This window comes from Notolepis coatsorum (genome assembly GCF_963971535.1).
Source record: "Notolepis coatsorum genome assembly, contig: SCAFFOLD_501, whole genome shotgun sequence".
NCBI lineage: Eukaryota > Metazoa > Chordata > Actinopteri > Aulopiformes > Paralepididae > Notolepis > Notolepis coatsorum.
The window spans coordinates 30,180-48,429 of record NW_028173088.1 but is presented as its reverse complement, the minus strand read 5'-3'; positions in this window follow the sequence as shown (position 1 = coordinate 48,429).

The window sequence follows — 18,250 nt, the reverse complement described above, 5'->3', positions numbered from 1 at the left end:
ACACACGCACGCGCACACACACACACACACACACACACACACACACACACACACACACACACACGTACATCTACATGCAAAGGAAAATATATAACTGAACTATACACAGACACAGTACTGAGACCCCCCCCCCCCCACATACACAGACACACACACACACACACACACACACACACACACACACACACACACACACACACACACACACACACACACACACACACACACACACACACACACACAGACACACACACAGACACACACAGACACACACACAGACACACACAGACACACACACAGACACACACAGACACACACAGACCAGGTAAACTATACCTGTGTTTACAGCTCACAGTGAAACAGGTTGATTCCCTCCCTGGAATGTACTGTGTGTGTGTGTGTGTGTGTGTGTGTGTGTGTGTGTCTGTGTGCGTGTGCGTGTGTGTGTGTGACAAACGGGTTCGGAGCGCCGACACCAGAATTCGACTGGGTTTTTTATCACAGAGCTACAGGGTGGATGCTTATGACTAAGCCTAATTATAGAGGCCTTATCGCTGAAACATTCACAAAGCTCATTACTGCCAAGAGACATCGGGCGCCGCAGGTGTTAGTCCTCTCCCACCCGCGCACTTTCCACCATTTTAGAGTCTATAATGGTGAGGGGCTTTAATGTCTGGCTCTTAATGCATTCCCTCCCTTCCGCTGATTCAAGTCAATGTTTTTTATTTGTACCTAAAGGCGCTACTTCAGTGCTTGTGAGAATCAATTACCGCTAGATTCACGTTTTATTCCAGGTTGCCCGCTTCGACCGCCTGCCTGCCCGTCCTCTCGACCGAGCCGAGCGCTTTGCGTTTCATCTTCGTCTCACGGTGCTTTTTGGCTTCGTGCTCGTCGTGTCCACGACGTATAGAGAACGTCCACGTCGTAGAACGTCCTGGAAGCGTCCTATTTTTCTACAACGGAGTTCGGCGATTTGCCAATCTGATTGGCCACTGACGTTTCTGGTCATGTGACATGTGCGCCCAATAGCGTGACGAGCTGTGTCTTTGCCCATTTCCGCGTCGAACAGCCTGCAAAGCACCTGGCGTTCTATCGCCACAAACTCTAACCTTAACCAACTTCGAAAGAGTGCCTAAGCTTAACCGTCGGAATCAGGGCAGGCGTTCTATCGCCACGCTCTAAGACAAACTCTAACCTTAACCGACTTCGAACGAGCGCCTAAGCCTAACCAGTGTAGAAACTTGCGGTCCCACGATTGGGCGTACATGTCACATGACCAGAATGACACTGGCCAATCAGATTCGCAAATCGCCGGACTCCGTTGTAGAAAAATAACAGGTGTCCTGGAACCTTCAGGAACTCACCGGCGGAGGAATGAACCCGGCGGCTCGGAGACAGTCGTGTTCCTCGACGCTGCAGCTATGTGTAGGGAAGCTTGGAGGAAGTCCCACCCTCCCCCCCTCCCCTCCACCCTCCCCCTCCCCCATCTCTCTCTCTCTCACACTCCGTTCCCTTTCCCTTCCTCTATCAGGACACACGTGTGCGTGCGGCCGGCCTTGTTAGCTAGAATGACAGTGCAATTGTATAGACCGTGTGATACACGATATTGAGCGGAGGTGGTTTGATGTCGGCTGCAAATTGCATTTCAAAAGATGCCGCTTCGCTGAGCGATGTTATTTTTTTGGGGACAAAAAGCAATAGAGTGTGAGACTATTTATTTATTTTTGTTATGAAAGAGAGAAATTACAGAGGGCTGGTCGTCGGCACTTTGAACTACTTAAAGCCGCCGCGGGGGATTCTGAGACTGGGGTGACCTTTTAAACACTGAAACACGTTTTCTTATCATGTTTCTTATATAAGAAAGTGGCTCGGGGGGCGGCCGGGTGACGCAGCGGACATTGCGCTCGTCACCAACGCAAGAGACTATACCGGGTTCGACTCCGGCTGTCGCCGTTTGCCTCCGGCTCGGGCCGGCCGTCATACTGGCTCAATTGGCAGAGTTAGCGGGTGGGAAGTCGATGGGTGGGGATTTGGACATTATGGACAGCGACTCCTACAGGTCGGTTGGGGGACGCCTGCACAGCAGAGAGAGGAAATGGCGGGGGCAGCGTGAGCCTCCCACACGTTACACCTCGCCGATGTGACAGGCTGCCTCCTCGTGTATCGGAGGGGACACGTGATGCAAGGCTTCTATCCTCCCTACAACCGGCCAGTGGGGGGCATATGCGAGCAACGTTCAAGACAGGGGAGGGGAGAATTGGCACGGCGAAATTGGGATGGGAGGAAAAATTGAAAAAGTGGGGAGAAAAAGTGGATACAAAAAAAATAAAGTGGTTCGGGAGGTAGAGCAGTCGTCTGGCAATCCGGAGGGAGGTTCCCGGTTCGATTCCCGCTCCTCCCTGGGCAGCGTGTCGATGTGTCCTTGAGCAAGACACTTAACCCCCTAACTGCTCCTGATGAGCAGGTTGGCACCTTGCATGGTGGCCTCCGCCGTCGGTGTGTGAATGTGTGAGTGAATGGGTAAAAATGTGAGGAACAAATTGTAAAGTGCTTTGGATAAAAGCTGCTATATAAAAAAGCAGCCATTTACCATTTATATCTCTTCTATCGTATTGATGCCACTCAATTCAGGTTTAGGAACAAACAACAACTCTCTACCAAGCTGTCCTAATGCCAGCGATGACCCCTAACGGAATGACATTTTACATCATTCTAAGCTAGAAAAGTTGAAAAAGCTTTAAAAAACAACTTGTGAACAAATCATCCCGTACAGGAACTATAATATAGCTGAAGATAATTCACCTTGTCCTCTATATTCTACAACACCTGCCACTAAGCCCAACACAGTCTGATTATACGTTAATCACGCGAACGTAACGGAGGGCCAATAACACGACAATAACACGATGTAACAACCCATCATCTACACTCACTGCACACACATCCACACGCACACACTCACTTTAAACAAACACTCACCTTATTCACTTTAGACACTTTCTTTTTTTTGAATGATCTTTTCCCCCCTTCTTTTTCCGTTTTGCTCCCATCCCAATGTTAGTCGTTATGCCAATTCCAATTCCCAATCCCCTTCCTGGTCGTTGCGCACTCTACCCCCTACCGTCGGTCCGGGAGGGCGGAGACTATCACATCATGCTTCCTCCGACACATGTGTAGCCAGCCCACTGCTTCTTTTCACCTGGCAGCGCGGACTCTCACTGAGAGAGTGTAACGACTGTAACGTGTGGAAGGTCACACTATACCTCCCTCCTAGATCCTTCCCTCGCTGTGCAGGCGCCCCGACCGGCCTGTAGGAGTCGCTGTTTTACAACGACCAGAATACCACCCATGCACCGGCTTCCCTCCCACTGACTCCGCCAATCGAGCCAGTATGACGGCCGGCCCAAGCCGGAGGCAACGCTGCAGACAGCCGGATTCGATACCAGTGTCTCTCGTGTCGGTGACGAGTGCTTAGTCCGCGGCGCCACCCAGCCGTCTTTCACAGTTACTCTGTATTGTATATTGTATATATGTTATTGACTTTACCTACTTTTTACTTACTTTCTCTTTACTGTATGTAGCACACTCTCAGGGTCTCATACAGAAACAAGCATTTCATCATAAAGTATCCTGTATTTTGTTCTGACAAATAATAAACAAACTTGAAAACTTGAAACCGTGACACGACAATCACCGTAACACACTGCCAATAAAGAATGATATATAACACGTAATATATATATATATATATATATATATATATATATATATATATATATATATATATATATATATATATATATATATATATTGGTGCTGTCAGGCGATTACATTTTTTTATCTAATTAAGTACAGGATTTGTAATTAGTTAATCTAATTAATCGCATTTTAATCGCATAACCATTTTATGCCTGATATTTTTTTTATTTTTATTTTTTTATTGTTGCAAAACAAAGATTATTAAAAGTCAGTACTCAACACACAATGCATAATGAAACTAACAGTCAAGGTGGCTGAAATGACATGCAAGTACAGAAACAGAAAACAAAAAAAAGTCTATAATAATTTTTACCGTATACAGTGTATATCCAACGAAATTACCAATTATACAAATGCCTTATACAGGATATACCCCTAATACCTATTTTCTAAAACCCTACACACATATGCTCCAGCTCGAACCCCCCCCTCCCGGACCCCTCCTTGGATAGTACCTCCATTATCCCTCACTCCTAACCAGACACTACCATTATAAGCTAGCTTTTATTCTCTCCACCACTTCTAACCACATTGACATTTTGGATTCGTTGAGACCCAGAATTCTTGCTGTAGATATTTCTTGATAAATCACATCGAGATATGTAAGAGACCAAACCTTCCGGCACATTTTTTCCGGTTGAAACCAGCGTGATGCGATCAGTTTTTTAGCTACTGTGATACCCGATAAAACCAATCTCTTTAGCTGTGGATTTACTGCAAACTCAAAAACATCATTCAATAGCAATACACAGGGGTGTACTGGTATATTCCAAGATACGAGTTTTGATAATTGCTGGGTCACATCTTTCCAGAATGCCTTAACTGGTGGGCAGTCCCAATACATGTGCATAAATGTCCCTTCGTCTCCATTTGTACATTGGGAGCATTTTGAGTCCTGTTTCAGGCCCATTCTGTTCAGTCTTATAGGAGTCAAGTATGTCCTGTGAATATAGTTAAGATTGATTTGTTGATGGTCCGGGTTCCTTGATGTAAGACGGACATTTGCCCATGCCTGATATTCTATATTCTATAATCATATTTCAAATTGCATGTGTCCGGATGGCAGAATTCAGTACTGTATCTACAAAAACCTTCTGTTTAATCATCTTCCATCTATTAATTTGCTTAGATTTTTCAGGTCTGGTAAATTTTAGCATATGGTGTTATTCACAGTCAAAAAAATAAAATAAAAATGTTATTGATATTCTCATTTGGTTCATCACAATTTACTCAAGTCTAGTAACAGACACAGTACTTCTGACACTGGGAATACATTCCCTGAGATCCGATAGTTTTACCTAGAATCAGATACCAAGAACATGCAAATGGACCATATTAAAAAAAAGTCTGTAGGAACGAATGAGATAAAAAAAAAAATATAAATATTTTTTTATATTTTTATATTTTTTATTGTAATAAATGTTGAGTTAATTTTCATAAGGCTATAATAAACTGACAGCCCTAATATATATATATAGCCCCGAAGAGGGATAACCTCCTACCCTTGTGGTGCCCACCGGTCGCCCCCGGTTATGGCACGTGGTTGACAGGTGGTGGGAAGGAGCCTGTGGGTGCTGCCCCAGTTTGTCCATCAGGTCCCTGTGGCTGGTCAACGCCACCGTGGGAATCCAGCGAGCTAGCGGCCGCGTGGAGGAGGAGGAGGAGGGGGAGGGAGGAGGGGAGGAGGGGGAGGAGGTCACAGAGTCGGTCCTCCTCTGGCGGGCCAGATAAACCTCGGCGGACATGTTGGGCCCTCTGAGGTCGGGTGGCACCACGCGGCGTGCCCACTATACAGTCGCTGCACGCGCTCCTCACAGGCGCCTCGACGCGACACAGAAGGACGCCCCGGCGGGTGTCAGAAGAGCGTACGAGTCAGCGTTAGCTGCTCCAGATGGGGGGGGGGGGGGTGGGGGGGGAGGTGCTGTCCTCCTTCTTGAAACCTTCCTCAAATCCCTTTATAGTCTGAACCCCCTGAAACGTATAGAAAGGAGGAACGGATAAGATGTCGCTTCCTCCTCTTCGTCCTATAATTCTTAGTCATTCTTCTGCCTCCTCGATCCTCCCGGTGGCTTCTCCTTCTCCTTCGCCTCCTCGCGTGTCCGTTAGCGGAGCGGAGCGGCATGGCGGGCCCGGCCGTGTGGGCAGCGTGGTGAGGAGACCGACGCCCTTCAAGTGTCTCTCTCTCCTGCTGTCTGTCGCCTCTCTCTTCTCCTCTGGACTGGGTGTTGCACTCTTTCCCTCTCTTTGTCAGCCTCTCTCTCTCTCTCTCTCTCTCTCTCTCTCTCTCTCTCTCTCTCTCTCTCTCCCTCTCTCTCTCTCCCACTATCTGTGCCCCACTCTCCTTGTGAGGTGGTGGAGGTGTGTGTGTGTGTGTGTGTGCGTGTGTGTGTGTGTGTGTGTGTGTGTGTGTGTGTGTGTGTGGTGTGTGTGTGTGTGTGTGTGTGTGTGTGTGTGTGTGTGTGTGTGTGTGTGTACATGTGTGTGTGTGTGTGGGTGTACATGTGTGTGTGTGTGTGTGTGTGTGTGTGTGGTGTGTGGGCCGGGGTAGGTCAGTTGGCCTCGTGTCTCTTGATGAGGGGCTGTACTCTGTACGCCGTAAGCCTCCTCCCATTCGTCTGTCGCGAGTGTGTGTGTGTGTGTGTGTGTGTGTGTGTGTGTGTGTGTGTGTGTGTGTGTGTGTGTGTGTGTGCGTGCGTGTGTGTGTGTGTGTGTGTGTGTGTGTGTGTGTGTGCCGTGCGTGGCGTGCGTGCGTGCACGTGTGTGTGTGTGTGTGTGTGTGTGTGTGTGTGTGTGTGTGTGTGTGTGTGTGTGTGTGTGTGTGTGTGTGTGTGTGTGTGTGTGTGGGCAGGGTGATAGCGGCAGGCAGCGTATAGTCAGGGCGACTCAGGTCTCCATCTGCGCTTCCCTCACCAGGAAACCAGCTGTGTCTGCGGCCAGCGACCCCCCCCCCCCCCCCCCACACACACGCACGCACGCACACACACACACACACACACACACACACACACACACACACACACACACACACACACACACACACACACACACACACAGCACACACACACGCGCGCGCGCGCGCACCTTACAGAGTCGTAGCTCTGCTCTCTGTGTCTCCTCTTTACTGTCAAACCATCATCTACACTCACGGCACACACATCCACACGCACACACTCACTTTAAATAAACAACTCACCTTAACACCCACTTTACCCACTTTAGACACTTTAACACACTTTATATTTATTGGTAAAGAGATTTGCACTACAATTCATACCTCATTGCACCTTATACCGTAAGTTTGTACCTCATCCCATTTCTGCATTGTACTGTATATTGTATTGTAAGTCAGTTACTAATTTTTTCTACTCTGTATTGTATATATTATGTATATTGAAAACATTTTGTTTGCACTTTGTTTACGTACTTTTGACTTTCTATTTTATACTTTATCTATTTTTATCTAGCACACTCTCAGGAGCCTAACGAAAAAAAGCATTTCATATAAAAGTATTCTGTATTTTTGTATGACAACTAATAAAGAAACTTGAAACTTGGAACTTGTGAATGAATGAATGAAAACTTTATTTAACAGATTGCAGAATGGGTACAATACAGTACGGCTCAATACACACAATTGTTAAGGGGATGCAGACCAGAGAAAGACTTTCGTCTTGTTTACATCAGGGTCCCCCATTTTCAATTCATAGTGACATTTACGACATACACAACATACATGACATTTATGGCATAGGGACATACATGACATACAGGTATTTAGTACTGTTACATTTGTGACATATACGATATGCAAATATACAGCACTGTTACCCATAGATCCTAACAGAGTATATACATATGATGGGGAGGGGACTGTACATTAGGAGGGGGTGGGGGGTTGGGCATTTACGGTGGCCAGTTTCGAATTGCAGCCTCCCGTAGGTGCTCTTTAAGAGCGGTTTTGAAGGTGGGTAGGGATTCACATTCCTTTACACTACAGCTTTGGGTAGGGCGTTTCACATTGATGTGGCATAATTGCAAAACGTGTTTAGTCCCTTGTTTGAGCCGAATCTGGGTTTAACATGATTTGTTCATCTATTGTTCAGTCCATTCATATAAACGTTGTGTCCTGTGACCTACTTTCTAACCAGCCTTGGCGCTGCACTGTACGGCTCAGCTGGCGCGGGGGGGCATTGTGTTGTAACGTGACCCTCTGCCATGTGAATGGAATCCAAGAGGCCATGTTATACTTGACTCGGCTGCGGCTGCCAAGAGCTCCCATGTGAAACACCCGGCAGGGTGAAGCTGTCACTACCTTGACCCTTGACCCCCAAACCCAGTAACCCCTATACCCTGGGCAGAGAATGCTGTGTGTGTCATGACAGTCTCAACACACGCGCACACGCGCACGCACGCACGCACACACGCACACAAACTCAGAAACACACATATCCACACACACACATATCCCCCCCCCCCCACACACACACACACACACACACACACACACACACACACACACACACACACACACACACACACACACACACACACACACACACACACACACACACACACACACACACACACACACACACACACACACACACACACACACACACACACACAAACACACACAATGTTGTATTACCCAGAAAATATGCTATCTATAAATGACGAATAATCAGTTACTGATAACTGAAATGTGAGAATGGTGACATTTTATATTATCCAGACCCAAATGTACACGAGGAAAATATTACTGGAGAAGGCGTGTCCATGTGCAACACATACATAACTCTTACACTGTATCTCTTATACAACTCTTTTAACCCTAATATCTCTTTAACAACTCGTATATATAACTCTAATATCTCTTTAACAACTCGTATATATAACTCTTATATCTCTTTAACAACTCGTATATATAACTCTTATATCTCTTTAACAACTCTTATATATAACTCTTATATCTCTTTAACAACTCGTATATATAACTCTAATATCTCTTTAACAACTCTTATATATAACTCTTATATCTCTTTAACAACTGGTATATATAACTCTTACATCTCTTTAACAACTCGTATATATAACTCTTATATCTCTTTAACAACTCTTATATATAACTCTTACATCTCTTTAACAACTCTTATATATAACTCTAATATCTCTTTAACAACTCGTATATATAACTCTTACATCTCTTTAACAACTCGTATATATAACTCTTACATCTCTTTAACAACTCTTATATATAACTCTAATATCTCTTTAACAACTCGTATATATAACTCTAACATCTCTTTAGCAACTCGTATATATAACTCTTATATCTCTTTAACAACTCTTATATATAACTCTTATATCTCTTTAACAACTCTTATATATAACTCTAATATCTCTTTAGCAACTCGTATATATAACTCTAATATCTCTTTAGCAAATTGTATATATAACTCTTATATCTCTTTAACAACTCGTATATATAACTCTTATATCTCTTTAACAACTCTTATATATAACTCTTACATCTCTTTAACAACTCTTATATATAACTCTTATATCTCTTTAACAACTCTTATATATAACTCTAATATCTCTTTAGCAACTCGTATATATAACTCTAATATCTCTTTAGCAAATCGTATATATAACTCTTATATCTCTTTAACAACTCGTATATATAACTCTTATATCTTTTTAACAACTCGTATATATAACTCTTATATCTCTTTAACAACTCGTATATATAACTCTTATATCTCTTTAACAACTCGTATATATAACTCTTACATCTCTTTAGCAACTCTTATATATAACTCTTATATCTCTTTAACAACTCTTATATATAACTCTAATATCTCTTTAACAACTCTTATATATAACTCTTATATCTCTTTAACAACTCTTATATATAACTCTTATATCTCTTTAACAACTCTTATATATAACTCTAATATCTCTTTAACAACTCGTATATATAACTCTTATATCTCTTTAACAACTCGTATATATAACTCTTACATCTCTTTAACAACTCTTATATATAACTCTTATATCTCTTTAACAACTGGTATATATAACTCTTACATCTCTTTAACAACTCTTATATATAACTCTTATATCTCTTTAACAACTCGTATATATAACTCTAATATCTCTTTAACAACTCTTATATATAACTCTTATATCTCTTTAACAACTGGTATATATAACTCTTACATCTCTTTAACAACTCTTATATATAACTCTAATATCTCTTTAACAACTCGTATATATAACTCTTACATCTCTTTAACAACTCGTATATATAACTCTTACATCTCTTTAACAACTCTTATATATAACTCTAATATCTCTTTAACAACTCGTATATATAACTCTAACATCTCTTTAGCAACTCGTATATATAACTCTTATATCTCTTTAACAACTCTTATATATAACTCTTATATCTCTTTAACAACTCTTATATATAACTCTAATATCTCTTTAGCAACTCGTATATATAACTCTAATATCTCTTTAGCAAATTGTATATATAACTCTTATATCTCTTTAACAACTCGTATATATAACTCTTATATCTCTTTAACAACTCTTATATATAACTCTTACATCTCTTTAACAACTCTTATATATAACTCTTATATCTCTTTAACAACTCTTACTCTTATATATAACTCTAATATCTCTTTAGCAACTCGTATATATAACTCTAATATCTCTTTAGCAAATCGTATATATAACTCTTATATCTCTTTAACAACTCGTATATATAACTCTTATATCTTTTTAACAACTCGTATATATAACTCTTATATCTCTTTAACAACTCGTATATATAACTCTTATATCTCTTTAACAACTCGTATATATAACTCTTACATCTCTTTAGCAACTCTTATATATAACTCTTATATCTCTTTAACAACTCTTATATATAACTCTAATATCTCTTTAACAACTCTTATATATAACTCTTATATCTCTTTAACAACTCTTATATATAACTCTTATATCTCTTTAACAACTCTTATATATAACTCTAATATCTCTTTAACAACTATTTTTTTTTTTTTTTAATTTTTTTTATTATTGCAAAACAAAACTTATTAAAAGTCAGTACTCAACACACAATGTATAATGAAACTTTCAGTAAAGGTGGTTAAAATATATGCAAGTACAGAAACAGGATAAAACAAAAATAGTCAATAATAACATTTTAACCGTATACAGTGTATATCCAGCGAAGTTACAATTATATAAATGTTAGTATATAATATACCCCTAATACCTATTTTCTAAAACCCTACACACATATGCTCCAGCTCAAACCCCCCCCTCCCGGACCCCCTCTTGGATAGTACCTCCATTATCCCTCACTCCTAACCAGACACTACCATTATAGGCTAGCTTTTATTCTCTCCACCACTTCTAACCACAGTGACATTTTGGATTCATTGAGCCCCAGAATTCTTGCTGTAGATATTTCTTGATATATCACATCGAGATATGTAAGAAACCACACTTTCCGGCACATTTTTTCCGGTTGAAACCAACGTGATGCGATCAGTTTTTTAGCTACTGTGATACCCGATAAAACCAATCTTTTTAGTTGTGGATTCACTGCAAACTCAAAAACATCATTCAATAGCAATACCGCGGGGTGTACAGGTATATTCCAAAATACGAGTATTGTTAATTGTTGGGACACATCTTTCCAGAATGCCTTAACTGGTGGGCAGTCCCAATACATGTGCATAAATGTTCCTACGTCCCCATTTGTACATTGGGAGCATTTGGAGTCTTGTATAAGCCCCATTTTGCACAGCCTTATAGGAGTCAAGTATGTCCTGTGAATATAGTTCAGATTGATTTGTTGATGATCCGGGTTCCTTGATGTAAGTCGGACATTTGCCCAGGCTCCTTGCCAATCAAAGTCATTTTCCAGGTCTGGTATATCCCTCCTCCAGACATTGTCTAGTTGAAGGGTTTCATACGAGGACGTTAGTAATTGATAATAAAAACCTGATACAAAACCTCCCAATGTATCTCTTTCATAGAAAAATTTGTGGTATCTGTGGTGTTCAATTGGTATGTGTAATGGAACACCGTGAGATCTCATACAAAGTCGTAACTGTATGTAAAAAAGCCATGTGGACTCGGTGAGGTTAAACTTTATGCATATTTCGACATAACTACAGAGGCCCTTGTTATTAAAAATATCCCCTAATGAGTGTATGCCTCTCTCTTCCCATATAGGGAATCTTATAGGTCGTTTTCCCATTAAGAGAGCATTGTTATTGAATATGGGAGTGTGATTATGCCATACTTGAGGGTTAGGAAATTTCCTTTGTGTTTCCCGCCATGTCCTGATTGCATGGGTAATTATTGGGCCAAATTCTCGCTCACAATGCTTGATTGAAAGTTTAGTGTATGCTATGTCTTTCAATCTCTGTGGGGCTACTATGTTTTCTTCTAATTTTCTCCAAGATACCAAAGCCTCGGGGTCAAACCATATCTTCTTCAATGGTCTTAATGTGAAGGCATTAAAATATTGTAAAAAATCTGGGACTGCCATGCCACCGTCTGCTTTATTTCTCTGTGCGGTGGATCTTTTTATGCGAGGTGGTTTGTTATTCCAAATAAATTTGTATGTGGAGGTTTGTAATCTTTTCCAGTAGCCCTCTGGAGGAGGTAACGGAAGCATTGAGCTGAAGAAATTGATTCTTGGTAATACATCCATCTTAACTATTGATACCCTTGCCTGTACTGAGTTTTTAAGTTTTGCCCACCTGTCCAGGTCGTCTTTGATTTTGTTCTGTATTTTTGTGTAATTGTGCTTCACCGTTTGTCTTATGGTGGGAAATATTTCCACACCCAAGCATCTGAAATGTTTGACCATGGGTATCGCACCTGGGAGGGTTGTCTCTTTTTTTGCACTGGTGTTAAGAGGAAGAAAAGCCGACTTAGGCCAATTTATTTTAAATCCCGATAAATCACCAAAGTTCTCTATCAACTTGAGTATAAGCGGCAATGTGTTGTTGGGGTTTTGCATGAACAATATTACGTCGTCCGCATATAAACTAATTTTATGATGTGTGCCCTTGATTACTATTGGTTCTATGTGTTGGGATTGTCTTATGAATTGTGCTAAAGGTTCTAATGATAGATCGAATAGTCCGGGACTAAGAGGGCAACCTTGTCTGGCTGAGCGTGATACCGGAAAGATATCGGAGATGAATGTGCCTGTTGTAATCCTGGCCGATGGGTCCTTGTATAGTACTTTAATCATATCAATGAAACCTTTTCCTAACCCCATCCTTTCCAATACTGCCCATAGAAACGACCATTCCAACCTGTCAAATGCTTTCATAGCATCCAGGGATAGTATCGCCTTAGGTGTGATGTCCTCTTTGTCTGTATCTAGTACGTGCAGTATTCGCCTTATGTTATCATTGATCAGGCGACCTTTTATGAAGCCTGTTTGGTCCGGATGAACTAAAGACGTCATATGCTTTTGCAATCTGATGGCTAATATCTTAGAGTACAGTTTGACATCGGTTCCGAGGAGGCTTAAAGGACGGTAACTACCGCACTCAGTGGGGTCTTTGTCTTTTTTGTGAAGAACTGAAATGAGTGCGGTATTTTGGTGTTCTATGAAGCTTCCCTCTTTGACTGAGTATAAGATCATATTTAGTAATAAGGGTCCAAATATGTCCCAGCAAGAAATGTACATTTCTGATGGGATACCGTCAATTCCCGGAGCTTTGCCGTTTTTCATTCCGGATATGGCCTTCTTGAGTTCTTCTAATGTGATCGGTACTTCTAACTGTTTAGCGTCTTCCTCCGTAAGTTTAGGGAGAGTAATTTGATTAAGATATGTGTCTAATTTGTCTTGATCAAAGGTCGTTTCTGAGTTATATAAATCGGAGTAGAATTCTTTGAATGTATCGTTTATTATTTTGGGTTCTGTTACTAGAGCTTGTTGTTTCCTAATGGCAGTTATATCTGCAAATTTTGCATTAATTCTTAGTCGCATGGCTAATAGGTGACTAGGTTTAGAACCTTGGAAGTACTGCTGTTGTCTAGTGCTGCGTATTTGCAATTCCGATTTTTGTCTGTACATTGCTTTGATCTCTGTCTTTAGAATGTTAACTTGGTTATCTAGTCTGGTAGAGTTGTTGTATTTTAAAGAATTAAAAAGCGTTGAGTAAAGCGTTTCCATTTCAGACAGTTTTGTGTTTTGATTTTTGCGCAATATGGAGGTAAATCTATCCGAGAAATCTTTGATCATATTCTTTACCGACATCCATAATATTCTGGGATCTTGCACCGAGTTAGTATTGTCTTGTAGGAATACTGTGAGAGCTTCTTTAATTTGTGTAATGAATTCCTTGTTGTTAAGCAGCATCGAATTAAAACGCCATCTTGGGGCCCGGGCAGATAGTGTACCAAATGTTGCTTTCAGGATTAAGTAGCAGTGATCTGATAGCGCATTGGGTGTCATTTCCACTTCATATTTATCAAATATTCTCGGGGATGCAAAGACGTAATCAATTCTGGATAGTGTGTTGTGTCTCGCCGAACGACAGGAGTACTTGCGGGTCATGGGGTTAAGTGAACGCCATAAATCAGTTACTCCTGTTGATTTCGACCAATCTTTTAATGCTTTAGATGAATTCTTTTGTTCGCTTGAGAAGGAAAGGTAAGTTTTGTCCATCCTTGGGTTCCAAATGGCATTAAAATCCGCACCTATTATATATGAGTACTCGGGATGGTTTAACATTTCTCCTGTTAGTGAAGTGAAGAAACCCACTTCGTACAAATTCGGGGCATATACCGCTGCCAATGCAATTTTCCTGTTATTGTGTATAATCCTAGCTATAGTTATGCGCCCCTCAGCATCCGACCATACCCCTTTCGATTCGATATTTAATTTGCGTCTGACGACTATGGCTACCCCTCTAGTTCTCGTAGCAAAAGATGAGTGACTAATATTATGGTATATGTTATCCGCTAACGTATTTATGTCTCCCTCTAAAATGTGCGTTTCGCTTAATAGAGCCACGTCCACATGTTCTTTTTTCATCAGTGTGAGCACGCTTTTGCGCTTGTGTTGTTTGTTTATCCCACCGGTGTTCCATACCATTATATTCAAACTAGCCATAGTCTATGCATGTTTTCGTGTAGTTTTTGGTAATGTTTCTGGAGTATGAAGCTACAATAGATGTACATCCAATTAATGAGGTCCCGTTGAGAGCTGAGCTTAAAAACATATATATATATACAAATAAAAATCCCCTATTTTCCCCTCACCCAGAAAGTCGAACATGCCTGTGTTCCAAGAACACATCCTCCGCTATTGACTTTCTCCCATGGTCCACCGGATTGCCCAAACTGAGCATTGTAATCCTAATTTTCCTATGCTAATTGCCATAGGATCTAACATTTCCATTCTATTGCAATAGAATGTCGCTTTTGGTCTTGCACCTTCCCTTACTGTAATGAAGTATTGTGATAAATAACATAAAGATAAAAATAAAAAAATAAAATAAAAAAAGAGAATAAACCTTCATCGACATATTCCTTTGAACCCTCCACTAACGTGTGGGGAAAAAAAAAGGAAAAGATTGTAGAGCAATATTGACTCCTTAATGTGAAGAACATTGGAAAAGAATAATGTAAGTTAAAATATATCTAAAAAATATAGAGTAATATTGACACCTTAATGTGAAGAACTTTGGAAAAGAACAATGTAAGTTAAAATATATTTAAAAAATATAGAGTAATGAGAAGAAAAAATTAAATAAAATAAAAATCAATGGAAAGATATAGATAAGGAATAAGAGATAAATAATTATCAACGTGGAGAAGCCACTAGAACCGATTTAACTGATTAGATAAGATAGAAAAGCAGCGCCTTTTAGCGCTTCAATGTGCCTTTAATGGAGTGATTACTTAAATTGTTAGAATAACCTTGCTGTGCTCATACGTTTATGTGTGGTTAATTTTAAAGTATTATTAAGGACTGATTGCACTTCATTTAATTTATTATCTGCTATGTGTATACACACCGAATGTTATTGTTAGAGTTGTATGCTTCGTTGTCATGGTGCCTTATATTCTAGAAGGTTGTAGAATATACTAGTGCCTAGACTATTTTACTTTCCAGAATGATCTAAGAGTCCCAGGGCATTTGAGCGGTAAACCCAGAATATTCCAGATAGATCTTTTTGCAATGATATTTATTTGTCCCCTCTGAGACCAGAGACTGAAATTATAATGTATTATGAATCGTATTATACACAGTACACTTTGTTATAGACGACTTGCATATCGTTTGCTACTTTGATGAACACAACAATGTCATTCCAACACTGGTGGAATGACCTCATTGATGAACACAATAAAGTCATTCCAACACTGGTATATATTTAGAGAGAGGCTTAACTGTTTCTGGCATTTTCGTCATGCTTTGGGTTATTTGCTACATTTTGATTCAGGAAATCATCAGCTTCAAAAGGTGTATATGGACCTGACCTGCGGCCGTTATTGCCCAAGAATGATAACAGCGCCGGATATGCTAGCCTTGGCGTGTAGCCGGCTTTGTACAGCTTTTGCATCACATCTTTGTATGGTAGACGTCGGATGATGGCCTCTTTGCTCAAATCTTCGTAGATAAATATTGGTTTATCACCATACTTCAGCTTCCCACGTTGGTTGCGAGCATATTTGATGATGTCATCCCTTGTGGTAGTTTTCCGCAGAGTGACAATGATGACTCTCGGCCCGTTGATACTTTGCCCCTGGGAACCGATTCTGTAAACTTGTTCCACTTCTGGCACTTTGTTTGGATCGGTGTTATCCAAAATCGTTGATAACTCTTTTGGAAAGTTGATGTCTTCGCAGTTCACTGCTTCATCAAGCCCCACAATGCGGATGTTATTCCGCCTGTGGTAACGTTGGGTTTCTAGTTGCCTCTCCATCGCTTCGTTTTTAAGCCCTTGTATTTCCCTCCGATATTCATCTTTCACTTTTTCCATCTCTTCTCCCATCTCTGTCATGCTACCTTCGTTCGCCTTGACTGCTTTTGTGTTTTCTGTCACCGAAATCTCCACTGTCGTGATTCGCTTTGACTGTGCATCGATCGCTTTCTTGACTTCTTCTCATTTCTCATCGATGCGATCGAATTTAGCCTCGATGCGATCGAATTTAGCATCAACGTTTGCCTCGAGCGCCTTGATGTGTGTAATCTGCAGGTTAGACTGTTCTACCATCTGTTCTTTCATCAGGTTAGACTGTTCTACCATCAGGTTAGTCAGTGTGTTGAAATCGGGTGGATTTCTGCTTTCTTCAGTTGGCGGCATATGGTAGATAGATGCAGTGACGTTGGAATCCATAAATCTGGCTGCTCTCCCTTTCACGGAGCTTGAATCTGTACCTTCTTTTATGTTGGTCTCTATTGACTCTCTTTCGGGGACCGTAATCGATGATCCCGGTAAATTGTCCTCTTCCTTCTCCTCCTCGGAGCTTGTCGCCGTCGGCTCAGAACCAGCGACGGTTAGGAAGTGTCTTTCTCGTTTTGTTACGTCCTGCGCCGTTGAAGTTGCCGTAGTTATTTTCTCTGCCACCTTTCTACCTTTAACCATTTTGTCTTTTGATATGGTTAGTAGAGGGTCTTAACAATACATACGATGTGGTCTATTCTCTTTCTTTACTGTCCAAATAATGTTTTTAAACGAAATTAGCGTTGGTGGGAGCGGAGCAATTGCAAAATGCGTGTGCTACATGTTGTAGCTAAACCGGAAGCAACTTTAACAACTCTTATATATAACTCTTACATCTCTTTAACAACTCTTATATATAACTCTTATATCTCTTTAACAACTCTTATATATAACTCTAATATCTCTTTAGCAACTCGTATATATAACTCTAATATCTCTTTAGCAAATCGTATATATAACTCTTATATCTCTTTAACAACTCGTATATATAACTCTTATATCTTTTTAACAACTCGTATATATAACTCTTATATCTCTTTAACAACTCGTATATATAACTCTTATATCTCTTTAACAACTCGTATATATAACTCTTACATCTCTTTAGCAACTCTTATATATAACTCTTATATCTCTTTAACAACTCTTATATATAACTCTAATATCTCTTTAACAACTCTTATATATAACTCTTATATCTCTTTAACAACTCTTATATATAACTCTTATATCTCTTTAACAACTCTTATATATAACTCTAATATCTCTTTAACAACTCTTATATATAACTCTTATATCTCTTTAACAACTCGTATATATAACTCTTATATCTCTTTAACAACTCTTATATATAACTCTAATATCTCTTTAACAACTCGTATATATAACTCTAACATCTCTTTAGCAACTCGTATATATAACTCTTATATCTCTTTAACAACTCTTATATATAACTCTTATATCTCTTTAACAACTCT